This window comes from Papio anubis, chromosome 1 (assembly GCF_008728515.1).
Source record: "Papio anubis isolate 15944 chromosome 1, Panubis1.0, whole genome shotgun sequence".
In the NCBI taxonomy this organism is placed as follows: domain Eukaryota; kingdom Metazoa; phylum Chordata; class Mammalia; order Primates; family Cercopithecidae; genus Papio; species Papio anubis.
This window is the reverse complement of record NC_044976.1, coordinates 82155960-82172174: the sequence shown is the minus strand read 5'-3', so window position 1 is coordinate 82172174 and position 16215 is coordinate 82155960.

The window sequence follows — 16215 nt, the reverse complement described above, 5'->3', positions numbered from 1 at the left end:
CATTAAACTTTCTCTTAGGTGTGTACGCATAGGAAAAAACATACTGTATAGGTAGGATTTGGCACTATCTGCAGTTTTAGCAGCCACTGGGGGTCTTGGAATGTATCCCCTGTTGATAGGGGGGAACCACTGTAGTGTTTGGTCCAGCAAAGGCACTCAGTGACTGAATGAAGTAATATATTAATTTAGGAATAGCCCTGAGGTTATTATGTAGTTTGGTAAGAAAAGGGCTGTGAAGCCACTTTTGCTTGAAGACATTGTGATGCTATGTCTCCATAATATGAACAGGAACAGCAATGTAATAGCTTCCATTTATTGAACATTATGATGCTTTGCTCAGTAGGAATCTACAAGTTGTTTGTGATCATTCATAAGCTTATAATTTTATCACTTTGGTCTGTGGGAAAAATGTGCTGTAGTTTATTATAAGGTTATTACAAAGGAAATGTGCAGTTTTTAAACTACTAAATGCACCATGAAAATTATGCTCTCCACTGTTGATGTACACAGAACGTGGTGTCACAAGAGGCCCTCTTACAATTTTAGTCCTTTCTCTGACACATTTCCCCACACTCTACATTCCCCTTACCATCTCCTGGCAAACAAATACAGACAAAGCCTCCTGGAGCATACAGTTGGGATTTCAAAACATGAGCACTAGTTCCAGAGAGGTCTGTTTTAAATCTATGTGGCCTTGAATGAGTTACTTAAAGTTTCTATGTCTCAGTTACTTCATCCCTTAAATGGGAATAATGATAGCACCTACATTATAGATATGCACCGAGTAAATGAAATAACACATAATGTGATTAGCATTGGCTGGGTGTGGTGGTTCACGCCTGTAATCCCAGCACTTTGGGAGGCTGAGGTGGGTGGATCATTTGAAGTCAGGAGTTCGAGACCAAACTGGACAACATGGTGAAACCCTGTCTGTACTGAAAATAGAAAAATTAGCATGGCGTGGTGGTACGTGCCTGTCATCCCAATTACTTGGGAGGCTGAGGCCTAAGAATTGACTGAACCCAGGAGGCGGAGGCTGCAGTGAGCCAAGATGGCACCACTGCACTCCAGCCTGGGTGACAGAGTGAGACTGTCTCAGAAAAAAAAAAAAAAAGACATAATGTGATTAGTATTAGCATAAAGCTATCACTGAACAATTATTAACGTAAGCATTTGGGACTTAGGAGAGGCAGTCCTTGCCTCCCCAAAGTGTCTTCTTCTAACATGGGACAAATAATTTTCTTTAGAATATATATTTAAAATTAGTCTGTGGACATGTGTACAAATTTGCCAATATGCAATTTGAAATGGTGTCATATTTCTGCTGTATAAACACCTTTTGAATATAGGGTGTAATTGTCCTCTCAGTTTTCACTGTGGTCAGCTACTCTACTCAGCAGCTGCAAGTCTCGACCCGTGGGTGGAGTAGGTAAGTCTTCAGGATTTGTTTTGTTAGACTATTTTCATTTTTTAAAAATTGCCTATCTGTTTTTAGTTTTAGGACAAGTCGCAGCAATTGCTTTACAGAGAATGTTTTACTCTCTCCTAAATGTTGTGAGAGAAGTGGTTTCAGGAATAGGCCTACGATATGTCTGGTTTGCTGTGTGGGATCAGATGGGCATAGAGCTCTATCAGGGGTGGATGGATTCAGGAGTCACGCAGGGGGAGATGTTAAGAGCTCCTGTCCCTCCCTTACACCACAGCCACTCTATAACTTGGCTCTTTCTCTTTCTCTTTTGTTTCCATTTTTCTTCTTAGCAAAAGCAGGCATTATTGACCTCACCAGGGTACTAGGGCAATTTTATTAGTATTCCTTTTATTAAGCATCAGCTTTTATGTGGAGGTAGAAATATATATATATACACACATAATATGGTTGCACACATGCATGTGCACATCTGAGGCTGGGGAGGATCCACAGAGACCTCCAAAAAGAAGAGAATCCAAGGGCATATCCCTGACATGATCTTGAGTCAACTTTTAGAGGCAAAAAATTGCTCAAAAGCAACTTTGTCTCTCTAGGGTAAATCTTACATAGGAAATGTCAGTGCAGAGCTCTGCTACCAGAGCGAAGGTGTGTATGTGTGGAGATGGGGGTGTGGGCACTGGGGTAAGGGGGAGAACAAGAAACAGATATTACTCTAACAGAAATAATTTCCTATTTCTTGCATATCCTCCCACTCACAATAAAATATACTTTTCCAAATTATACATCAGCTGTTTGCAGTGTCTGAGGCAGAATGCCTGGGCTGTAGTTTTTTTTTTTTTTTTTTCCCGGCAGGAAACTAAGAAATAAGTCATAAAACATTAATACTGCCTTAAAATAACTTGGGGTAGGGTGATCCCAAGATGAACTTGAGTTGAGCACCAGAGGGAAGCTGTACCTCCAGAGGAGAAATTTCATTAAAGAGGACTTGCCCTTTCCACAGAGAGGTCTAGATCTGACTTCTTGAAGCTGGGAGGGCTTGTGTCACGCTGAGTGGGAATCATGGCCACTTCACACATCTGTGGAGCATGCCTCTCCTCTGAAACAGAAATAACTGAGGAAGTAAAGCAAACTCCCTCTTCTAAAGGGATTCCGACACATCATCTGGACCCATTATGGGGTGTTTTCAAATTTCCATAAGCTCAGCCAAATTTAGGACTTCACTAATTTGGACATGTGATCACTTATAGGAGGCGCTAGACCAAAATACAGAATAGTGGTTCAGTGCACAACTTTAGGAGTCAGACCTGGTGAGAATCCTGGCTTTGCCGCTTACTCACTGTGAACTTGAACAATTTATGTATTTGCTCTCAGACTGCTTTCTCTTCTGTAGAACTGAAACAATAATATCTAATTATAATGTAGTTTTGAGGATTAAATAAGGAATGAATGCACAACAGTTTATGATTAAAAAATAGTCACTTTTTTCATATCAATATTTACATTATTCTAAGCCCTTATCCTACTCATTATAGGAAGTCCAATTTTCTATTGCATCCCCTTTCTCCCAGAGTTAGTTTGTTTATTTTATTTCAGTAGTATTGGGGGAACAGGTGAGTTTTGGTTACATGGGTAAGTTCTTTAGTGGTGATTTCTAAGATTTTGATGTACTTGTCACCTGAACAGTGTACACTGCAGCCAGTATGTAGTCTTTTATCCCTCACCCCCCTCTCCTCCTTCCCCCAAATCTCCCAAATCTATTATATCATTCATATGCCTTTGCATCCTCATAGCTTAGCTCTCACTTGTAAGTGAGGACATACAATATTTGGTTTTTCCATTCCTGAGTCTCTTAGAATAATGGTCTCCAGCTCCATCCAGGATGCTGCAAATGCCATTATTTCATTCTTTATGTGGCTAAGCAGTAGTCCATGGTGTATATATACCACGTTTGCTTTATCCACTTGTTGCTTGATGGGCATTTAGGTTGGTTTCACATATTTGCAATTGCGAATTGTGCTGCTATAAACACGCATGTGCAAATGTCTTTTTCATACAATGACTTCTTTTCCTTTGAGTAGATAGCCACTAGTCTCCAAGCTATTTGGGGGAACATCAGAGAAAGAGAAAGCAGTTTTTTTTTTTTTTAATTTTTCATTTTTTAGTTTTTTAAGATGGAGTCTCGTTCTGTCACCAGGCTGGAGTGCAGTGGTGCCATCTCAGCTCACTGCAACCTCTGCCTCCTGGGTTCAAGCGATTCTCCTGCCTCAGCCTCCCAAGTAGCTGGGATTCCAGGCATATGCCACCACACCTGGCTAATTTTTGTATTTTTAGTAGGGATGGGGTTTCACCATGTTGGGGAGGGGTCTCGAACACCTGACCTCAAGTGATCTACCTGCCTTGGCCTCCCAAAGTGCTGGGATAACAGGCGTGAGCCACCATGCCTGGCCCAGAGAAAGTAGTTCTACATGTTAACCTGGTAGTCATTATTCCACTGAACAATTTCTGCTGCTCCAAATGTTTTGTGTAACCTCTTGCTATTGTATAGCTCACTTCTCTGGACTTGAATTAAAATGAAGCTCCAGCTAGCCCATATAGTGCCTTCATGTCAATCAGCAAAGGTGATCCTTCCACATAGGGCCATGACTTCATGAACAGACTGGGACTTTAAATGTGTTAGAAAATGATGTCCTCTCTTTCCAGGTAGACTCAGTCCCATGTCAGGGTCCACGGTTTGTTGAAGAGAACGCAGGCTGCATTTCAGTCCTCATTCCTCTCCTTAGCCAGATGCTTTTGGACAATTAAAAAACCAATACAACCTTCAGCAACAGTCCTGGGTAGTCCTTGGCTGCATGTAACACAAAACTCCAAAACAACACTGGCTTACACAAAATAGAAGTGTATTTCTCGCTCGTGTGAAAGGAGGTAGGACTTCCAGGGTTGATACGACCATTTCATGCTATCATCAGAGTCCTGGTTTCTGTTTTTCTGCTCCACCATCCTACGTATGTGGCTTCCAGTGTTAAGGTCATTTAATAGTCCATGATAGCCTTAGAGCTCATGCCATCTTATCCACCATGCTCTAAATGGTAGGAAGGAGGAAGGATTGAAGACGAGTGTGCCCTCGTGCACATAAGGATCCTTTTGCATAAATCTTGTTGACCAAAACTTCACTATATGATCACACCCGTCTGCAAAGGAAACTGAGATATGTATTAGCTAGGCACATAGTTATAGGTGCTTCTATCATTGAGGAGGTGGGGAAAATGGATGTTAGGGGTGGGCTGTTAGCAATTTCTCATAAGGCTTTTCTCATTTGCAGCTCTACTTTACTCTACGCAGGGAGCTAGAGCACTCCCTTACCATAACCACTCCCTCCTCTGACTCAAAACAGCTAAGAGTCTAATTTAATAAAATTTAATTGAATGCAGAGGATGATAAGAAAATAACACTGCAGAGAGCTGAAGGCAATATTGCATAATGGTTAAGCACATTCGTTCTAGAGTCAGATTGTCTGGGTCAAACACTGGCTCTGTGATAATTTCTTAGCTGTGAGACTATGGACAGCATTTTCCGCTAACCTTTCTGGGCTTCTGGTTTCCCAATCTGCAACATAATAGCGTTGTTATGAGTATTAAATGAAATAATACACATGTAGTCCATTTAGTGCAGAGTGGCTGTATTCCTACAAATTAGCACTCTAAAGGATTCGAGGGCAGACAGGCAATGATATACCTCTGGCCATGGTTTCTTATAGATCCCACTTACAAGAATATTGGTTTATCCTTCCACTCTGCAGTGATATTTATGAAGTGATATTTATGAAAGACCAATCATTACCTAAGTGACTGCTGATCTTTACCCTTGGCTTGCTTTATTGTATCCTTGAACAGTCAGAAAACTTGCATTTGAAGAGTTAGCATAATTCTCATTCTTTGTGGCAAGTTGAAAACTTCATTTGCTTACCCTTGTCAGCCATTATGCATTAAAACTATTTGCCAGAAATAAATGTCAGAAAGAGAATACACAGAGGGGTAAAGACTACAGAATGCACTCAACTCTTTGAGAGTGTTTCCAGCATCTGACTCTGATGCTCATTAGCCACAAATCAGCGGTCTGGTCTGCCCTGCCAGCTCTCCTGTATTTATCCAAGCGGGAGTGTATAGACTATATGGGATGGTCATATAGAAATACTTATCTTCTTAATTTTTTTTTTATTTTGAGAAAAATATTTTACAGAAAAATAGAAATATTATGTGTCAGTGCTGTGGCAGATATTAAACAGGCGAGAGGTGTATATAAAGATCATACTACTTGAGAGAAAGTCCTCTGTAAGTGTTCAGTGAACAAGTAAAAATGATTATATATACGACAGTCAACAGTGATTCTTTTTAGGGTTTATAGGCTCTGATCCCCATTTGAAAGTCCTTGCTTTGCTCTCTGTGGGCTCCCAAGCAGCAGAGGTCCCACTTCTTGTGGGAATCTCTGGCTCCCACGGTGCTTCCCACATCAGACACCCCGAGTGTCTCAGTCCACAGTGTGTGAGATTGGAGTGGGAATTCTCCCTTGCCACTGTCCAAGACCATGGTGTTTCCTGTCTGGGCATGAGTGACAGTGGAAACTTACTTTCTTCAGAGGATGCTCCTAACCCACCCAGAGGTATAGTCTGAACTCTATTGTCCTGACAAGACAATCATGAAAGTTGAGAGTATATTGCTCAAAAGGTAGGTTTTCTCCAACTTAAGTAATTCCGTATGTGGGCTCCAAATTTCAGGCTAAATCTGTATTTTCAAAAAAAAATTTCTTTACATAAGCAAGGATATAGCATAGTTAAAGCTAGCTCTAGTTTAATATTGTAATAAATAAAACAATATGTTGATCTATAGCATCATCATTAGGACATGGAGTGACTTCACATGTTTTTTTCTTTCCCTAGAAAACTATGGATAAGAACTAGCTTTTAGCTTTACAGTAGTAATAGTAAACTTTCCTGATGATAATATCAACTCCCTGCTTCCAAAAGAATGTCCCAAAGGTCTCCATCTAGAGAAACTGAAAACTCTCAACCACTCCCAAATGGCACTGCAAATGCTTGAAAAGAAGATAAAAATTCTTTTTTCACTGGGGAACCAACTTGCTAGTGTTTAGCACATAATAAGCACTAAAACAGTATCTATTGTTCCTACTTGTTTCTTTCCAAAAAGGACTTTTCGTAGCTTTGAGAAAGGGACTTATGTAAAATAAGGTTACAATGTTGTAAAAACAGGATCATGTGAAAAAACAAGGTCTATGTTCACTGCAAAAGGCAGTATATTACTGTGAGCTTCCTTGCAGCAAGGACAAAGAAAGGAAATTCAGCAAGCTTTTTAACTCGGGGATGAACAGGCACATCAATTCTTTAAGGGAGCAAATTTTTCATGGCAGTGCATCCTATAGAAGACATTGAGAGACATAATAGGCAGTGTCCTTGAAAAAGCTAGAGGCACGCGGTTTTAGTGCAACTTCATACAATTCTAAGGGCATCTAGGCTCATGAGGAGGTCTGCCTGCACTGATAGGCAGACATCAGAATACCTTGGGGAGCAGAAGAGAGGCATGTACTTTTTAGGCTTGCTTTTTAAAATATTCCTTCCTCTCAGACATTTGAGGATGAACTGTCATTTTCAGAAGATGTGATAAAGACCAGAGGAATATTTGCTAGAGTTGAATTTGAGCTTTGGAGAAATTGTATGTATGTATATATGTATGTATTCCTGAGTGCATTGAATGTAATTGCAAACGTGTTTATAACTATTTAAATATTAAATACAAGTTTGTTTTTTCAAGTTTTTAGTCATAAAAACACAGAAATTTGACTAATAAAGAAAAAATTACCTTCACTCTCATAATCTTAATATAATTACTTTGGTAGTTTAAAATTTTAAAAAAAATTTTTGTTTTTATTTTTATATCAGGGTAGTTGAGACAATTTTTAAAGTTTTTAAAAATTTTGCAAATTTTTAAAAATTTTAAAGTTTTTAAAAATTTTGTCACGCAGGCTGGAGTGCAGTGGTGTGGTCATGGCTCACTGCAACCTCAACCTCCTGTGCTCAACAAATCCTCCCACCTCAGCCTCCCAAGTAGCTACAGGCATGCAACACCACACTTGGCTCATCTTTCAGAGATGGGATCTTGCTATGTTGCCCAGACTAGTTTTGAACTCCTGACCTCAAGCAATCCTCCCACCTCGGCCTTCCAAATTGCTGGGATTACAGGCATGAGCCACATCCCCCAGCTACTATGGTGATGTAAAAACATCCATAAATTACTTGATAATCTTTCTTTCAAAAGAAGAAAGCTAATTCTCCTCCCTTTGAGTAAGAGCTATACTGAGTGACTTGATCGCAACACATAGAATGTGGCAGAAGTGAGAATGTATATGACTTTCTAGCCTGGGTCACAGCAAACCTTGTGGCTTCCTCCTTGTTCTTGGTTCACTCACTCTGGAGGAAGTCAGCTGCCACTTTGTGGGGACACCTAAGAAGCCTATGTAGGAGCCCATTTGGCAAGGAATTGTGCTTCCTGGCAATAGACAACAAGAAACTGAGCCCTCACTGCCACCAGCCATATGCATGAGCCTTCTTAGAAGCAGATCCAAGAGCCCCAGTCCAGCTCTCACATGCCTGCAGCCCTACCCAATACCTTGAATGCAATCTTCATGGAAGACCTTAAGCCAGAACTACCCAGCTAAGCCACTCCCAAATTCTTAGCATGGAGAAACAGTGAGATAATAAATGCTTGTTGTTTCAAACTGCCAAGTGTTGGGGGTAACTTAGTCACCCAGCAACAAGAAGCAAATGTAATCAGCATTAATACCCTTCTGTTTATTTACTTCCATTTTCGCCCTCTGCTGTAGAGATGCTTGTGCTTCATAGAGATGCTTGTCCAATCAAAGTGTACATAAACTTGTCTCCTATGTTTTTCACTGAATGGTAGAGATGCAGTATAGTGGATATAGTGGCATGATTGAAAATGCAAGCCGTGCAGTTAGCTTACTTGGATTTGAATTCTGCCTCTTCTCTTTCTGTGTGATTTTTGGTATGTCACTTTCTTTGTGCTTAATTTTTCTGTTTAAACTGGAGATGATAATAGTACATTGGGTTATTGTGAGGATGAATGAGTTTATATACATAACCTGTTTAGAAGAGTATCTGGTGCATAGTAAGCAGTCTAGAGGAGTGAGGGATTTCTATACTGCATAATTTTTTTTAAAAAAATTTTTTCTTGAAGACAGGGTCTCACTCTGTCATTCAGGCTGGAGTGCAGTGGCGCCATCATAGCTCACTGCAGTGTTCAAATCCTGGGCTCAAGCAATACCTCCACCTCAGCTTCCCATATAGCCAGGACTACAGGTGCATGCCACCATGCCAGGTTAATTATATATATATATATTTTTTTAGAGACAGAGTCTTGCTATATTGTCCAGGCTGGTCTTCAACTGACCTGAAGTGATCCTCCTGCCTTGGCCTCCCACCAAAGTGTTGGGATTATAGGCATGAGCCACGGAACCTGGCCATATAACTATTGATAATTACTTTTAATGACTACATGATACTATCTCTAGAGAGGCACCATGTTTTCCTCATCATTTCTCTAATATTAGTACGTTAGGTTATCTTGAAATTTTTTGCCACTATAAATAATGACATGATAAACATGTTGGACAAAATACGATTTCATCAGATAGAATCTCAATATGTAAACATCGAAACTAGCTCAAAGTTGCTCTTGAAAGTGGCAAGACTATGCTTTAAAAAGTTTGTAGTTCAGATTGTCAACTACACAATCTACACTTCTGTTAATGAATGACTTTGCAGCTTTCAGTGTATTTAATATTACATGTCTCTTCATGAACCTTTGTAGTAGAGGTCTGCATGTAGTCTGTGTGGGAACAGCTCTTAAATAGAGGCTCAGAGATCTCAGGCACTGACTTCCGTTGAGTTTTGCGACATCAAAACTCAGAAGTGTGCTAAAACCCAGATATTAGGGACCACAGTTTTACATAGCTGGGGATCAAGATACTTAAGTTTTGGTGCTGCTGCTTACTAGCTGTATGACTTTCAGCAAGGTCAAGGCTCATTTTCCTCATCTGTAAATGTATAGGAGAGTAAGTGTTATCCTATAAGGGGTGGAATGGGGATACAACAGAGTAGCTTTTGTCCAAGTACAAAGTAAGAATATAAAGACTGTTATTATTTCTAGGACTGTGAGCTTTATGGAGACAAGAAACTGTGCTTTTTTTCTCCTTCTTGTGAATGAATCCCATTGCAGCTTTGATTGTGGTTGAATTACCGATGGGAGCCATGCATTTTCAGCATCTAGCACACAATGGACACTCAGCAAATGACAACTGAATGAACAAACTAATTACTCTTACCTTTAGCAGTGACTTGTGTGACTTCTGGCAATCGGTTCACCGTCTGAATCCCTCAGCTTGATACCTCCCCTAATGCTGCTCCTCCATCGACAGGCATTCCGCAGCCGTCAGTTGTTTCCCAGCCAGAGCCAGCACCAGCACTGATGTCTGCTATTATCACTGGAGAGGCCCCGGGACTTCAGTGGATGCTATCCCACTGGGATGACTGAGAAAAAGTAGGAGAAAATCAAGAAAAGCGTGGGCTTGTCTAAGTGTTTCCTCGTCTGTTTCTTGGCATCTTCCTTGCTTCCCTGCTTCTCCAGGTCCCAGACCTCCTTGTCTTCTCTTCCATCCAGAAAGACACACATGCCCCTTCTAAGTATCACTTTAGGGCTAAAGTCCAAAGTCTTCTCTTAGCTGAAATTCACTGTGCACTTGCCACTTGGCAGAGACTGCAAACAGTTCAGTGGGTGTTTTCATAGTCAGCATTAAAAAAATAATTGCTACACGACTATTAAAGTTTTCCTCATTGTTGTAACTGTTGGCAAAGGCAAATGTCTGGGGAGATTGACTGCCTGAAAAGCTTCATTATGCTGCAAGAATATTTTTGATAAAATTTCAGCAGCTCCTGACTGTCAACTTCACCATGTGGTTTTTTTTAAAGTCATCCCTCACCCTTCTCTAACAGGTCCTCCAAATTCACAAAAACATTCCGATCAGTGGTTGAGTAACTGAATCTTTCCAAGTAATTAGCAGGTAGAATTACCAGGTAGCAGGCAGTGTTTGCTTGTAATCCGTCAATAGTAGTTGCAGTGGGGCTAATTGTCATCTTGAGTGGCCCTGCAACCACATCTAATTAAAAGTGTCAACAGAGAGTTATTTCTGTCTTTTGTTCCCACTGCTAGGTTGTACGTGTTCACTTCAGAAATCAAGGCTCAAAGTAAGACAGATATTTGGAACATGTGAATATACAGGAAAAATATTCCCCAGCAACCCAAAGTACATAAAAGCATTTAGGCCTCATTCCTCTGTCCACCTGACTTTATCAGTTTGTATTAATTTATATATTCAAGGCAGATACACAGTATCTGATAAATGCAAGAGGGACATGATGCCTTTTCCTAAGCCGCAAAGTTATACTTTGCCAACTGGACTGGGAGCTGGGCTGAAGGGACAAAGACAGGAGTCTTTTAAGGCTCACTGACACTTACCTAGTAATGGCAGCGGCTGCCACTACGGCTAGGTTTCTTGCCTTTGATTCATATTATTTCTTTCTTTCTTCATGCTTCACTGAACTGTTTTCCAGTTCAAGATAGGTAGATCTGCCAAAACTACAAAGCCTATATTGCATATAGAACGTGCCTAGATTTACAGAGCAAGGGTGCAGGAACGGATTTCTCCATCAGCAGAGTCTGCGTCTTGGCTAACTTAAAGTTTTGTGACTGTTCTTGGGATCGGCCCCTTGGTGAAGCCTCTGTGAGGTCCAGCTGACTACTTCATTCTCATAAATACTTTGAAATCTCCTTGATTGAATAAAATCATTTCTCGTTTTATATTTAGAGACAGGATCCTATTTTCTTCCTTTCATTCTTTCTTTTTTTGTTTTTTGTTTTTTCCCTCCTGACTCACATATAGAATCAAGATGTTGGGTTCCAGAAGCCCATATGCTAATTCACAGATGGCTTTTAGGGATAAATTTTTTTCTTGCCATTTGAATCATTTAGGTAATGTGCTTTATTTTCCAATACAGCATAAAAAACAGTCTAAATAGACATCAGTGTCATATGGTGCCTAATGATTTCTTCAGGTACTGCAATCAATATCGTTTGGTGACGGTAGTGAATAAAACACAAATATTACAATGAGGTTTTTCTTGGACTTGCTTTTTTGAAGATTTCATGTAAAGTTGAATTCTAAAACATTGAGAATGCAACAGCTGGTATTCAACATTTGTTTTTAATTTATATCAAATCAAGATAATAGATTCTCTTCACACCTAAGCAAAAACTAAAAAAAAAAAAAAAAAGCAAAACTAGCATGCAAAAAAAGTAATGTACTTACAACCAATACATTCTATTGATATATTTTAACTTTAACATTAATTGATTTTTTATTGGAGAGGAAACAAGAGAGCATGTAGAGAACCAGTGCTTTCACGAGGCATTGCCATAGGCATTGATAATCTATTTGGTTTTAGTAGGTCATCATGCAAAGGGAAAACCAAACATGAGAAAGAAAACTCACTGGAAACTTACCTCTATAACATCCAGATAATTAAAAATCTATTTCCTCCACACCCACATCTTTTATTAGACAGCCACCAGCAAATACACAGGTGATCCCGGTAACTTTAGGTATAAAGAACAGAAAATGTGTTACAAGCCTATCCACACTATAACTAAGCTTCATTGCATAAGTCCCACTCTTATGGGGATTTTCAACAAATTCTGTGGCAACCTGACAGATGTGTCATAATGTCTAATCCCTTTTAAACCCCAAAGCTCTTAGAAAGTGGATGTTTTAAAAGAGCAGATTGGAAAACATGCTGTTCTTGTCTTGAGCTTTTTCCTTCAGTATCTGTACTGCCCCACAATCCCTTCCTTCTGCAGAGTACTACAGGAGAGGCAAGATGTAAATCTAGCATGGAAATAGTACTAGGGAAACAGGAGCTAAATGGGATTTCCCTGCAGCTGAAACAATAAAAATAGAAAGAGGTGAACCTAAATGAGCTGGCCTTTCCCCAACTAAAACCCCAAAGCTCTACCATTTAACAAGAAGACTGCTTCAACTGAACCACTCCATGGCAGCCTGCCTGCATACCTGAGTTAAAGAAATACATTCCAGATTGGAGTCTGGGAGGGCAAGAGAATAAAAGTAGGGATATTCTCATAATGAAAGAAATAAGAACTGCCCCTCCCTCATCAAAGATCCTCCCTAACCTGCTCGGTGTTTTTGAGCTCAGGTCCATATTTCTAAATTGTATAAATCCATGTTTAGAGGGCAGCATGGTGCCAGATTCACTGGAGGCCAGGAGATGCTTTCATGGAGTGAAGTGACACCCTCAGAATTGCACACATTTGTGAGGTCTGCTTCTCAGACATTTGGACAACTGCCACGAGGCAGGGAGGGAGGAAATTGGGCCAGTTTGCATTCTGTTACAGACCAGCCTTTTGGATGACAGAATTCTTTCCAATCAAAATGCCATGGATTACTCCCTGCTGTGAGCTAATAGGGTGCTAATTAGCATATTTCATTTATTTACTTAACTGGGATAGAAACCACTGGGCACGTGGCCCACTTAGAATGGTTTCCTGGGGAAGCTATGAACTGTTCTAAGTGTTACCTTCATGCATTAAGGAAACCAGTTCACAGAAGCACAATACCAGGCATTCCCCCTTCCTTCTCCCGTCACACCTCCCCCTCCCAAAACACACACAGGCAGTACAGACAGGTCTAATCTGGTCAGTCTTATCTGGTCTCACTTCAACAAGAATCTGAAATGAGAAATGAAATTGCATGGCCATTTCCCATAGTTCATCTCCATAAATGGTTTTTGGCAACTGCATGGAGCATTCTTGACTTGCTGCTTCACCTGTAATGATGACTCTTGGGCATCAGCAGAAGCAGAGGCCTCTCCTGATCTCTTTATCACTCTCTCTGTCTGACTGGGAGCCAAATTCACACAGCAAGTGAAGACCGTTGCTGGGTCCCAGGGCCCTCTCTGGACTATTACTTGGGGAATCTTAAAACACCTGTTTGACATAGTTTTCTTTTCACTTTGGGAACAACTCACTTTATAATTCTCAAGCTGCACTGAAGTACTTTTAGGTTCTTTGGAGTTCCATATCTGTTAATCTCTCTAATGGCATATTTTCAGTTTGTTCAAGGACAAATCATTAACAATGTGCAATGAAAACAAAGCAGCCAAAACCTACTATGCAAGGAGGAATGGATCCCAATCTCAAATTGCTTCCTGTGCTGCAGGAGCCCGTGTGCTAAGCAGTAATACCAAAGGGCTGAAAAATAGGCAGTCAGTATTCTACCAAGAACTCTGCTTGAGTGGGCAAAGAGAGGGAAAAGAAAAAGGCAACCTTACACAGTACGGGTGTTTTTCTACAACCTGGTAGAAATAAATATGTGTAAGGGCTTTTGTGGTATTTCTGCATAATCTTTATTTCTGAGGACTCGGTTAATAGCACCTTGATACTCTTAGTTGTCCAAGCCTAAAAATCTTGGAGTCATCGTGAATATTTTCTCTTATTCCAAGCAGTCACTAAGTCTTGTCATTTTTACTTCCTGATGCTTTTCAGCCGTGTCTTCCCTGCTTTTCCATTGTTACTGCCAAGTTCAGGCTAAGTCACCTGCCACCTACACCCTTGCTACTTAAAACATGCTCTATGGACTAGAGCATAAGCCTCACTTAGGTGTTGGCTAGAATTTCAATGACTCTGTCACCCTCAGGACAAATCAGACTTTGCCTTTTAACAAGACCCGCACATGATTCATCTGTCCATTGAAATTTGAGGAGAACCAGCATAGGCTGCCATCTTGCTTGCTTCTGCCATCAATTTCCTCTCTGCCTCCCATACACCTCCTCATGGTCCACAGATCTGATTATGATATTCTTCTGCTTAAAAACTTCCTGGACAGGTGCAGTAGCTTACACTTGTAATCCTAGCACTTTGGGAGGCTGAGGCAGGCAGATCACCGGAGGTAGGGAGTTTGAGATCAGCCTGACCAACATGGAGAAATGCTGTCTCTACTAAAAATACAAAAAATTAGCCAGGTGTGGTGGCACACGCCTGTAATCCCAGCTACTTGGGAGGCTGAGGCAGGAAAATCGCTTGAACCCTGGAGGTGGAGGTTACGGTGAGCTGAGATCATGCTATTGCACTCCAGCCTGGTCGACAGAGTGAAACTCCGTCTCAAAAAACAACAACAATAACAACAACAACAACAACAACAAACTTCCCATAGCACTCCATAATCTATAGCAGCTATGATATTTTCAGTCCACAATATCAGGTAGCCATAAAGCATAGCCTTGTTTTTCTATATGGAACATAACTTCTGTGTCAGGTTTTCTATACTGTATGATGTTGGAGAATTTCCTAGTTAATTATAGATGACCACAGTTATTTCATGTTAGCTCAGCCATTTCACATTTAAACTTAGTTGATCATGATTTGCTGTTCTTTACTTTTCACCCCATAGTGACATCAAAAATCCTAGGGATCTCTACAGTTTCCTGGCATCATCTGGAAGTTCATTGGCCATTTGCTGGTGTCTGTCCATGTTGGAGCAGGTCTTCAGGCACTGTCATCACTCCACGCTGATGTTCACCAAGTGGCCAGACCCCCATGTTTCCATATGGTCTCTGAGTTTACCGTATTTGCTGCTTTATCTTCTGGCATATCTTTGTGACAACCTTTGGGCTAACTTTCTTTCCTTTTTAGTTGATTTATGAGTCCATCTTGGGGGATACAGAAAGACTTGACTGTTCTTTGTGGCGAAGAGAGCTGCAGCAGGGCTGCCCAGATCCTTTGTAACCCACACATAGCCACAGCTATTATTCTCCAGCATTTGTGTCTGGGCACCTGAAGTTTCTAATATACTTTTCAGCTTTTCTTCTTCTTCTACCACCCCAAATTTTGCACTGTACTCAAATGAAATACAGATTTCTCTGTATCTTCAGTCTCTTTATAGAACATCTCCTTCACTTTAATCTAAACTTTGTATATGCTAATAATAAATAAATAAGTTAGTAATAATGATATTTTACCAAGTACTTATAATCTTGAGACCTTCAAACTCTGGGCCTACTGATATTGCCAGCAATATACCATAGAGAAAACTCAACTCACATAGTTTTATGTGGATCACTTGGTGTCTTTGCATCCACATGTAAAACGCTTATAAGAATTATGAGAGGAAAATAATTCTCGGGACCCCCAAATCACTAAGCCAAAGGGAAAAGTCAAGCTGGGAACTGCTTAGGGCAAATCTGCCTTCCATTCTAGTCCTAGAAAAGATAGCTAACAGACTGGGCATGGTGGTTCGTGCCTGTAATCCCAACACTTTGGGAGGCTGAGGTGGGCAGATCACGAGGTCAAGAGATCGAGACCATCCTGGCTAACATGGTGAAACCCTGTCTCTACTAAAAATGCAAAAATTAGATGGGTGTGGTGGCACGCGCTTGTAGTTCCACCCACTTGGGAGGCTGAAGCAGGAGAATCGCTTGAACCCAGGAGGCAGAGGTTATACTGAGCCAAGATTGTACCACTGGATTCCAGTCTGGCAACAGAGTGAGACTCTGTCTCAAAAAAAAAAAAAAAAAAGAAAAGAAAAAGCTACAAAATAATAATAAAAAAAAGCTACATACCTTTTTTTTGCAG